The sequence below is a fragment of the Anser anser genome (genome assembly GCF_964211835.1).
Source record: "Anser anser genome assembly, chromosome: 3".
Classification (NCBI taxonomy): domain Eukaryota; kingdom Metazoa; phylum Chordata; class Aves; order Anseriformes; family Anatidae; genus Anser; species Anser anser.
In genome coordinates, this window is record NC_139722.1 from 111844109 (window position 1) to 111854697 (window position 10589).

General features: G+C 50.0%; 2 long non-coding RNA genes across 2 annotated transcripts in view; one reads left to right on the forward strand and one right to left on the reverse strand.

Moving 5' to 3' along the window:
- Positions 1-8056, reverse strand: part of LOC310897992 — a 927268-nt gene extending 919212 nt beyond the window's left edge. The window contains exon 1 of the long non-coding RNA XR_014582875.1: positions 7928-8056. This is a non-coding gene — a long non-coding RNA (uncharacterized lncRNA). The remainder of the gene's footprint in view (positions 1-7927) is intronic.
- LOC310897996 overlaps positions 1-8264 on the forward strand; it is a 224358-nt gene extending 216094 nt beyond the window's left edge. The window contains exon 2 of the long non-coding RNA XR_014582879.1: positions 2435-8264. This is a non-coding gene — a long non-coding RNA (uncharacterized lncRNA). The remainder of the gene's footprint in view (positions 1-2434) is intronic.
- The last annotated feature ends 2325 nt before the right edge of the window (positions 8265-10589 follow it).

The window sequence follows — 10589 nt, forward strand, 5'->3', positions numbered from 1 at the left end:
ACTAGCACCACTGGGGATGCAGTGCAGTGAATCCTGTGAGTACACTGGCACCACTGGGGATGCAGTGCAGTGAGTCCAGAGAGCTCACTGGCACCACTGGGGATGCAGTGCAGTGAGTCCAGAGAGTGCACTGGCACCACTGGAGATGCAGTACAGTGAGTCCAGTGAATGCACTGGAACCACTGGGGATGCAGTGCAGTGAGTCCAGAGAGTGCACTGGCACCACTGGTGATGCAGTACAGTGAGTCCAGTGAGTGCACTGGTACCACTGGGCCTGCAGTGCAGTGAGTCCAGAGAGTGCACTGGCACCACTGGGGATGCAGTGCAGTGAGTCCAGAGAGTGCACTGGCACCACCGATGATGCAGTACAGTGAGTCCAGTGAGTGCAGTGGCACCACTGGGGATGTAGTGCAGTGACTCGAGAGAGTGCACTGGCACCACTGGGGATGCAGTGCAGTGAGTCCAGAGAGTGCACTGGCACCACTGGGGATGCAGTGCAGTGAGTCCAGAGAGTACACTGGCAGCAGTGGGGATGCAGTGCAGTGAGTCCAGAGACTTCACTGGCACCACTGGGGATGCAGTGCAGTGAGTCCAGAGAGTGCACTGGCACCACTGGGGATGCAGTGCAGTGAGTCCAGAGACTTCACTGGCACCACTGGGGATGCAGTGCAGTGAGTCCAGAGAGTGCATTGGCACCACTGGGGCTGCAGTGCAGTGAGTCCAGAGAGTGCACTGGCACCACTGGGGATGCACTGCTGTGAGTCCAGAGAGTGCACTGGCACCACTAGTGATGCAGTACAGTGAGTCCAGAGAGTGCACTGGCACCACTGGGGATGCACTGCAGTGAGTCCAGAGAGTGCACTGGCACCACTGGGGATGCACTACAGTGAGTCCAGAGATTGCACTGGCACCACTGGGGATGCAGTGCAGTGAGTCCAGAGAGTGCACTGGCACCACTGGGGATGCACTTCAGTGAGTACAGAGAGTGCACTGACACCACTGCGGATACAGTGCAGTGAGTCCAGAGAGTGCACTGGCACCACTGGGGATGCAGTGCAGTGAGTCCAGAGAGTGCTCTGGCACCACTGGGGATGCAGTGCAGTGAGTCCAGAGAGTACACTGGCACCACTGGGGATGCAGTGCAGTGAGTCCAGAGAGTGCACTGGCACCACAGGGGATGTAGTGCATTGAGTCCAGAGAGTGCACTGGCACCACTGGTGATGCAGTCCAGTGAGTCCAGTGAATGAGTGGACTGCATCCCCAGTGGTGTCAGTGCACTCTCTGGACTCACTGTGCTGCACCCCCAGTGGTGCCAGTGCACTCATTGGACTCACTGCACTGCATCACAGGTGGTGCCAGTGCACTCTCTGGACTCACTGCAGTGAATCCCCGGTGGTGCCAGTGTACTCTCTGCAGTCACTGCGCTGCATCCCCAGTGGTGCCAGTGTACTCACTGGACTCACTGGACTGCATCCCCAGTGGTGCCAGTGCACTCTCTGGACTCACTGCACTGCATCCCCAGTGGTGCCAGTGCACTCTCTGGACTCACTGCACTGCATCCCCAGTGGTGCCAATGCACTCTCTGGACTCACTGCACTGCATCCCCTGTGGTGCCAGTGCACTCTCTGGACTCACTGCACTGCATCCCCAGTCGTGTCAGTGCACTCTCTGGACTCACTGAAGTGCATCCCCAGTTGTGCCAGTGCACTCTCTGGACTCAATGCACTGCATCCCCAGTAGTGCCAGTGCACTCTCTGGACTCAGTGCACTGCATCCCCAGTGGTGCCAGTGCAATCTCTGGACTCACTGTAGTGCATCCCCAGTGGTGCCAGTGCACTCTCTGGACTCACTGCAGTGCATCCCCAGTGGTGCCAGTGCACTCTCTGGACTCACTGTACTGCATCACCAGTGGTGCCAGTGCACTCTCTGGACTCACTGCAGTGCATCCCCAGTGGTGCCAGTGCACTCTCTGGACTCACTGCACTGCATCCCCGGTGGTGCCAGTGCAATCTCTGGACTCACTGCACTGCATCCCCAGTGGTGCCAGTGCACTCTCTGGACTCACTGCACTGCATCCCCAGTTTTGCCAGTGAAGTCTTTGGACTCACTGCACTGCATCCCCAGTGGTGCCAGTGCACTCTCTGGAGTCACTGAAGTGCATCCCCAGTGGTGCCAGTGCACTCTCTGGACTCACTGCACTGCATGCCCAGTGGTGCCAGTGCACTCTCTGGACTCACTGCACTGCATCCGCTCATGATCGGAGGAATCGGCAACTGAGTAGTCCCCCTCATAATCGGTGCCCCCGACATAGCATTCCCGCGAATAAACAACATAAGCTTTTGACTCCTCCCCCCATCATTCCTCCTACTACTAGTCTCATCCACTGTAGAAGCTGGCGCCGGCACAGGCTGAACTGTCTACCCTCCCCTAGCAGGTAACCTTGCCCACGCCGGAGCTTCAGTAGACCTGGCTATCTTCTCACTCCACTTAGCCGGTATCTCCTCCATCCTTGGGGCCATCAACTTTATCACCACAGCCATCAACATAAAACCCCCCGCACTCTCACAATACCAAACCCCACTATTTGTCTGATCCGTACTAATTACCGCCATCCTACTCCTTCTATCACTCCCCGTACTCGCCGCCGGTATTACAGTATTACTAACTGATCGAAACCTAAACACCACATTCTTCGACCCCGCTGGAGGAGGAGACCCAATCCTGTACCAACACCTATTCTGATTCTTCGGACACCCAGAAGTCTATATTCTGATCCTACCGGGGTTCGGAATCATCTCACACGTAGTCACGTACTACTCAGGCAAAAAGGAGCCCTTCGGCTACATGGGAATAGTCTGAGCCATACTATCCATCGGCTTCCTAGGATTCATCGTCTGAGCTCACCACATGTTTACAGTAGGAATAGACGTTGATACCCGAGCCTACTTTACATCAGCCACTATAATCATTGCCATCCCTACCGGAATCAAAGTATTTAGCTGACTAGCCACCCTGCACGGAGGAACAATCAAATGAGACCCCCCCCAATACTATGAGCTCTAGGATTTATCTTCCTATTTACCATCGGAGGATTAACAGGAATCGTTCTTGCAAACTCTTCCCTAGACATCGCCCTGCACGACACGTACTACGTAGTTGCCCACTTCCACTACGTCCTATCCATAGGCGCCGTCTTTGCCATTCTAGCAGGATTTACTCACTGATTCCCACTACTCACTGGGTTTACCCTACACCAAACATGAGCAAAAGCCCACTTCGGGGTAATATTTACAAGAGTAAACCTAACGTTCTTCCCCCAGCACTTCCTAGGCCTAGCAGGAATACCCCGACGATACTCGGACTATCCCGACGCCTACACACTATGAAACACCATTTCCTCCATCGGCTCCCTAATCTCAATAGTAGCCGTAATCATAGTAATATTCATCATCTGAGAAGCCTTTCCGGCCAAACGAAAAGTCCTACAACCAGAACTAACTACCACAAACGTTGAATGAATCCACGGCTGCCCTCCCCCATACCATACTTTCGAGGAACCGGCCTTCGTCCAAGTACAAGAAAGGAAGGAATCGAACCCTCACATGCTGGTTTCAAGCCAACTGCATTAACCGCTCATGCTTCTTTCTTATGAGACGTTAGTAAACCAATTACATAGCCTTGTCAAGACTAAATCACAGGTAAAAATCCTGTACATCTCATGTGGCCAACCACTCCCAACTAGGATTCCAAGACGCCTCATCACCCATCATAGAAGAACTCGTTGAATTCCACGACCACGCCCTAATCGTTGCCCTAGCTATCTGCAGCCTAGTTCTCTACCTTTTAGCCCACATACTAACAGAAAAACTCTCGTCCAATGCTGTAGACGCCCAAGAAGTAGAGCTGATCTGGACAATCCTACCTGCTATCGTCCTGGTACTCCTCGCCCTCCCATCCCTACAAATCCTCTACATAATGGACAAAATCGATGAACCAGACCTCACCCTAAAAGCCATCGGCCACCGATGATACTGAAGCTACGAATACACAGACTTCAAAGACCTATCATTCGACTCCTACATAGTGCCCACCCCAGACTTACCCAACGGCCACTTCCGACTGCTAGAAGTTGACCACCGCGTAGTTATCCCAATAGAATCCCCCATCCGCGTGATCATTACTGCAGGAGACGTACTCCACTCCTGAGCAGTCCCAACGCTCGGAGTTAAAACAGACGCAATCCCAGGCCGACTAAACCAAACTTCATTCATTACCACCCGGCCTGGGATTTTTTACGGACAATGCTCAGAAATTTGCGGGGCTAATCACAGCTACATACCCATTGTAGTAGAATCAACCCCACTCCCACATTTCGAGGCCTGATCGTCCCTTCTATCATCATCCTAATCATTAAGAAGCTATGCAACAGCACTAGCCTTTTAAGCTAGCCAAAGAGGGACTTCCCCCTCCTTAATGATATGCCACAGCTTAACCCCGCACCATGATTTTCAATCATAATTATAACCTGATTAACCCTAGCACTCCTCATCCAACCAAAACTACTAGCCTTCACCACAACCAACCCCCCATCAAATAAGACCTCCCTCACTACCAAACCCACACCATGATCCTGACCATGAACCTAAGCTTCTTTGACCAATTTTCCAGCCCCAATCTATTCGGCATCCCCTTAATCCTACTATCCCTACTCTTCCCAGCCCTACTATTCCCGTCCCCAAACAACCGATGAATCAACAACCGCCTTTCTACTATCCAAACATGACTCCTTCACCTAATCACAAAACAACTAATAGTCCCACTCAACAAAAATGGCCACAAATGAGCCATAATATTTACATCCCTAATAATCATACTTCTTACAATCAACCTTCTAGGCCTCCTTCCATATACATTCACCCCAACCACCCAACTATCTATGAACATAGCCCTAGCCTTCCCACTATGGCTCGCCACACTACTAACAGGCCTACGAAACCAACCATCAGCCTCTTTAGCCCACCTATTACCCGAAGGTACCCCTACACCCCTAATCCCCGCACTAATCCTGATCGAAACAACCAGCCTACTAATCCGCCCCCTAGCCCTCGGAGTCCGCCTTACAGCCAACCTTACAGCAGGACACTTACTCATCCAACTCATCTCTACAGCCTCCATTGCATTAATACCCACCCTTCCTGCAGTATCCATCCTAACAATAATCATCCTACTACTCCTAACCATCCTAGAAGTAGCAGTAGCCATAATCCAGGCCTACGTCTTCGTGCTCCTTCTAAGCCTATACTTACAAGAAAACATCTAATGGCACACCAAGCACACTCATACCACATAGTTGACCCAAGCCCTTGACCAATCTTCGGGGCAGCCGCCGCCCTACTCACAACCTCAGGATTAATCATGTGATTCCACTACAACTCATCCATACTACTAACCCTAGGCCTCATCTCAATACTCCTAGTAATACTCCAATGATGACGAGACATTGTACGAGAAAGCACCTTCCAAGGCCATCACACTTCCACAGTCCAAAAAGGCCTACGATACGGCATAATCCTTTTCATCACATCCGAAGCATTCTTCTTCTTAGGGTTCTTCTGAGCGTTCTTCCACTCGAGCCTGGCCCCAACCCCAGAACTAGGAGGCCAATGACCCCCAACAGGAATTAAACCACTCAACCCGATAGAAGTCCCCCTACTAAACACAGCCATCCTACTAGCCTCAGGCGTTACCGTAACGTGAGCCCATCACAGCATCACAGAAGGAAACCGAAAACACGCCATCCACGCCCTAACCCTAACGATCCTCCTGGGATTCTACTTCACAGCCCTACAAGCAATAGAATACCACGAAGCCCCATTCTCAATCGCCGATAGCGTCTACGGATCTACCTTCTTCGTTGCCACTGGATTCCACGGACTCCACGTAATCATCGGATCCTCCTTCCTGACCGTCTGCCTCTTCCGACTGATCAAGTTCCACTTTACATCAGACCACCACTTCGGATTCGAGGCAGCAGCCTGATACTGACACTTCGTAGACGTCATCTGACTATTCCTCTACATAACCATCTACTGATGAGGATCTTGCTCTTCTAGTATATTAATTACAATTAACTTCCAATCTCTAGAATCTGGTATAAACCCAGAGGAGAGCAATGAACGCACTCATGTTCATATTCGCCCTATCATCAATCCTAAGCGCCGCCCTAACCGCATTAAACTTCTGACTCGCCCAAATAAACCCCGACTCAGAGAAACTCTCACCGTACGAATGTGGATTCGACCCACTTGGATCTGCTCGATTACCATTCTCAGTCCGATTCTTCCTCAGTAGCCATCCTGTTCGTCCTATTCGACCTAGAAATCGCCCTCCTACTCCCCCTGCCATGAGCCGTCCAACTCCAATCCCCCCTAATGACCCTCACCTGAACTGTAGTGATCCTCCTTCTCCTAACACTCGGACTGGCCTACGAGTGAATTCAAGGGGGCCTAGAATGAGCAGAATAACAGAAAGTTAGTCTAACCAAAAAGATAGCTGGTTTCGACCCAGCAGATTACAGCCAACCCTGTAACTTTCTTATGTCGCCCCTACATTTAAGCTTCTACTCAGCCTTCATTTTCAGCGGACTAGGGCTAGCCTTCCACCGAACCCACCTAGTATCCGCCCTACTATGCCTTGAAAGCATAATATTATCGATATTCGTAGGCCTATCAATATGATCCATCGAAAACCAAGTCTCCTCATTCACCATGGTACCAATTCTCATGCTAACCTTCTCAGCGTGTGAGGCGGGCACAGGCCTGGCCATCCTAGTAGCCTCCACCCGCACACATGGCTCCGACCATCTACACAACCTAAACCTCCTGCAATGCTAAAAATCATCCTACCCACAATCATACTTCTTCCAACAGCCCTGCTGTCTCCACCAAAATTTCTATGGACTAACACCACCTTATACAGCCTCCTAATCGCTGCCCTAAGCCTACAGTGATTAATCCCAACCTACTACCCCTACAAATTTTTATCCAACTGAACAGGAATTGACCAAATCTCATCCCCCCTCCTAGTACTATCCTGCTGACTACTCCCACTCATAATCATAGCAAGCCAAAACCACCTGCAACAAGAACCCCTACAACGCAAACGAATCTTTATCTCAACCTTAGTCGCAGTCCAGCCATTCATCCTACTAGCCTTTTCCACCACAGAACTAGCACTATTTTACATCTCATTTGAAGCAACCCTCATTCCCACCCTAATCTTAATCACCCGATGGGGGAACCAACCAGAACGCCTAAGCGCTGGCATCTACCTGCTATTCTACACGCTAGTAAGCTCTCTACCCCTGCTAATCACAATCATACACCTATACGTGAAAATTGGCACCCTGCACCTGCCAACCCTACAACTAACCCACCCAACCCTATCCACCTCATGGACAGGAATACTATCAGGTCTAGCACTGCTCATAGCATTCATAGTAAAAGCCCCACTATACGGCCTACACCTCTGACTGCCAAAAGCCCACGTAGAAGCACCCATCGCAGGCTCAATACTCCTCGCCGCCCTACTACTAAAGCTAGGAGGATACGGAATTATACGAGTCACTCTATTTATGGGCCCACTGTCCAACCTCCTGCACTACCCCTTCCTAACCCTGGCCCTATGAGGCGCCCTAATGACTAGCTCAATCTGCCTACGACAGACAGACCTAAAATCACTAATCGCTTATTCATCCGTTAGCCACATAGGCCTAGTTATCGCCGCAGGAATAATCCAAACCCACTGATCATTCTCAGGGGCAATGATCCTAATAATTTCCCATGGACTAACTTCCTCCATACTATTCTGCCTAGCCAACACAAACTATGAACGTACGCACAGCCGAATTCTACTACTCACACGAGGCCTACAACCTCTCCTACCACTCATAGCTACCTGATGATTGCTGGCCAATCTAACAAACATAGCCTTACCCCCAACAACAAACCTCATAGCAGAGCTAACCATTATAATCACCTTATTCAACTGATCTGCCTTCACGATCATCCTAACAGGAATCGCAACCCTACTAACCGCCTCCTACACCTTATTCATACTACTAATGACCCAACGAGGCTCAATCCCCTCCCACATCACATCTATGCAAAACTCAACCACGCGAGAACACCTGCTCATAACACTCCACATTATCCCAATATTCCTCCTAATCCTCAAACCCGAACTGATCTCCGGAATCCCCTCATGCAAGTATAGTTTAAACCAAACATTAGACTGTGATTCTAAGAATAGAAGTTCAAACCTTCTTACCTGCCGAGGGGAGGGTTTAACCAACAAGAGCTGCTAACTCTTACATCTGAGCCTAAAACCTCAGCCCCCTTACTTTTAAAGGATAACAGCAATCCACTGGTCTTAGGAACCACCCATCTTGGTGCAAATCCAAGTAAAAGTAGTGAACCCCACACTACTAATCAACTCCCTCACACTACTCACGCTGACAATCCTCCTAACCCCAATCATCCTGCCATTTCTATTTAAAAACTTTAAAAACACCCCACAAGCCACCACCCGCGCTGTTAAAACCGCATTCCTAATTAGCCTAGCCCCTACAACCGCATTCATCTACTCGGGAGTAGAATCTGTCACCTGCCACTGGGAGTGAAAATTCATTATAAACTTTAAAATCCCCCTGAGCCTAAAAATAGACCAATACTCAATAACATTTCTTCCAATCGCCCTATTTGTAACATGATCAATCCTACAATTCGCCATATGATACATGGCCTCAGAGCCATACGTAACAAAATTTTTCACCTACCTACTGACATTCCTAGTCGCCATACTCCTCCTAACAACCGCAAACAACATATTCCTCCTATTCGTAGGCTGGGAAGGAGTACGAATCATGTCCTTCCTTCTCATCGGCTGATGACAAGGCCGAGCAGATGCCAACACCGCCGCCCTACAAGCCGTAATCTACAACCGAATCGGAGACATCGGACTGATCCTGAGCATAGCATGACTAGCTTCAACATTCAACACCTGAGAGATCCAACAAGCCGTACACCCCCACCAAACCCCAATCCTCCCCCTCATAGGATTAATCCTCGCAGCCGCAGGAAAATCCGCCCAATTTGGACTCCACCCATGACTGCCCGCAGCAATAGAAGGCCCCACCCCAGTATCAGCCCTACTGCACTCCAGTACCATAGTAGTAGCCGGAATCTTCCTGCTCATCCGCATGCACCCCCTGCTAGCCACCAACCAGACAGCCCTAACTGCCTGCCTATGCCTAGGTGCTCTATCAACCCTATTCGCTGCCACATGCGCCCTAACCCAAAATGACATCAAAAAAATCATTGCTTTCTCAACATCCAGCCAACTAGGACTAATAATAGTCACTATCGGACTAAACCTCCCACAACTAGCCTTCCTACACATCTCAACCCATGCCTTCTTTAAAGCCATACTATTCCTATGCTCAGGGTCTATCATCCACAACCTAAACGGAGAACAAGATATCCGAAAGATAGGAGGCCTACAGAAAATACTCCCAGTCACTACTTCCTGCCTAACCATCGGAAACCTGGCGCTGATAGGAACCCCATTCCTAGCCGGATTCTACTCAAAAGACCTCATCATCGAAAGCTTAAACACATCATACCTAAATACTTGAGCCCTACTCCTAACCCTTATAGCCACAGCATTCACCGCAACCTACAGCATCCGCATAACCATCCTAGTCCAAGCTGGACAAACCCGAATCCCCCCAATAGTATCAATAAACGAAAACAACCCACTAATCACCGCCCCCCTAACCCGACTCGCCCTAGGCAGCATTACAGCAGGAATAATCATTACCTCTTTCATCACACCAACCAAAACCCCCCCAATAACCATACCCCTTATCACCAAAACCGCTGCCATCCTCATAACAATCCTAGGAATCATCCTAGCCCTAGAACTATCGAACATAACACACACCCTCACTCACCCCAAACCAACCCCCCTCATAAACTTCTCCTCTGCATTAGGGTACTTCAACCCCCTAGTACACCGATTCTTCTCCAAAAACCTACTAGAAAAGGGACAAAACATTGCCCTACACTTGATCGACCTCTCCTGACTCAAAAAAATAGGGCCAGAGGGCCTTGCTGAACTACAAGTAGCCGCAAGCAAAGCCGCAACCTCAATACACACAGGGCTAATTAAGGCCTACCTAGGATCCTTCGCCCTCTCCATCCTGGTAATAATCCTAATAACACACAGACTCACTAATGGCCCCTAACATCCGCAAATCCCATCCCCTACTAAAAATAATCAACAACTCCCTAATCGACCTACCCGCCCCCTCCAACATCTCTGCCTGATGAAACTTCGGCTCCCTTCTAGCCATCTGCTTAGCCACACAAATCCTAACAGGCCTGCTACTAGCCATACACTACACCGCAGACACTTCACTCGCCTTCTCCTCAGTAGCTCACACATGCCGAGATGTCCAGTACGGATGGCTCATCCGCAACCTCCACGCCAATGGTGCTTCGCTCTTCTTTATCTGCATCTACTTACAC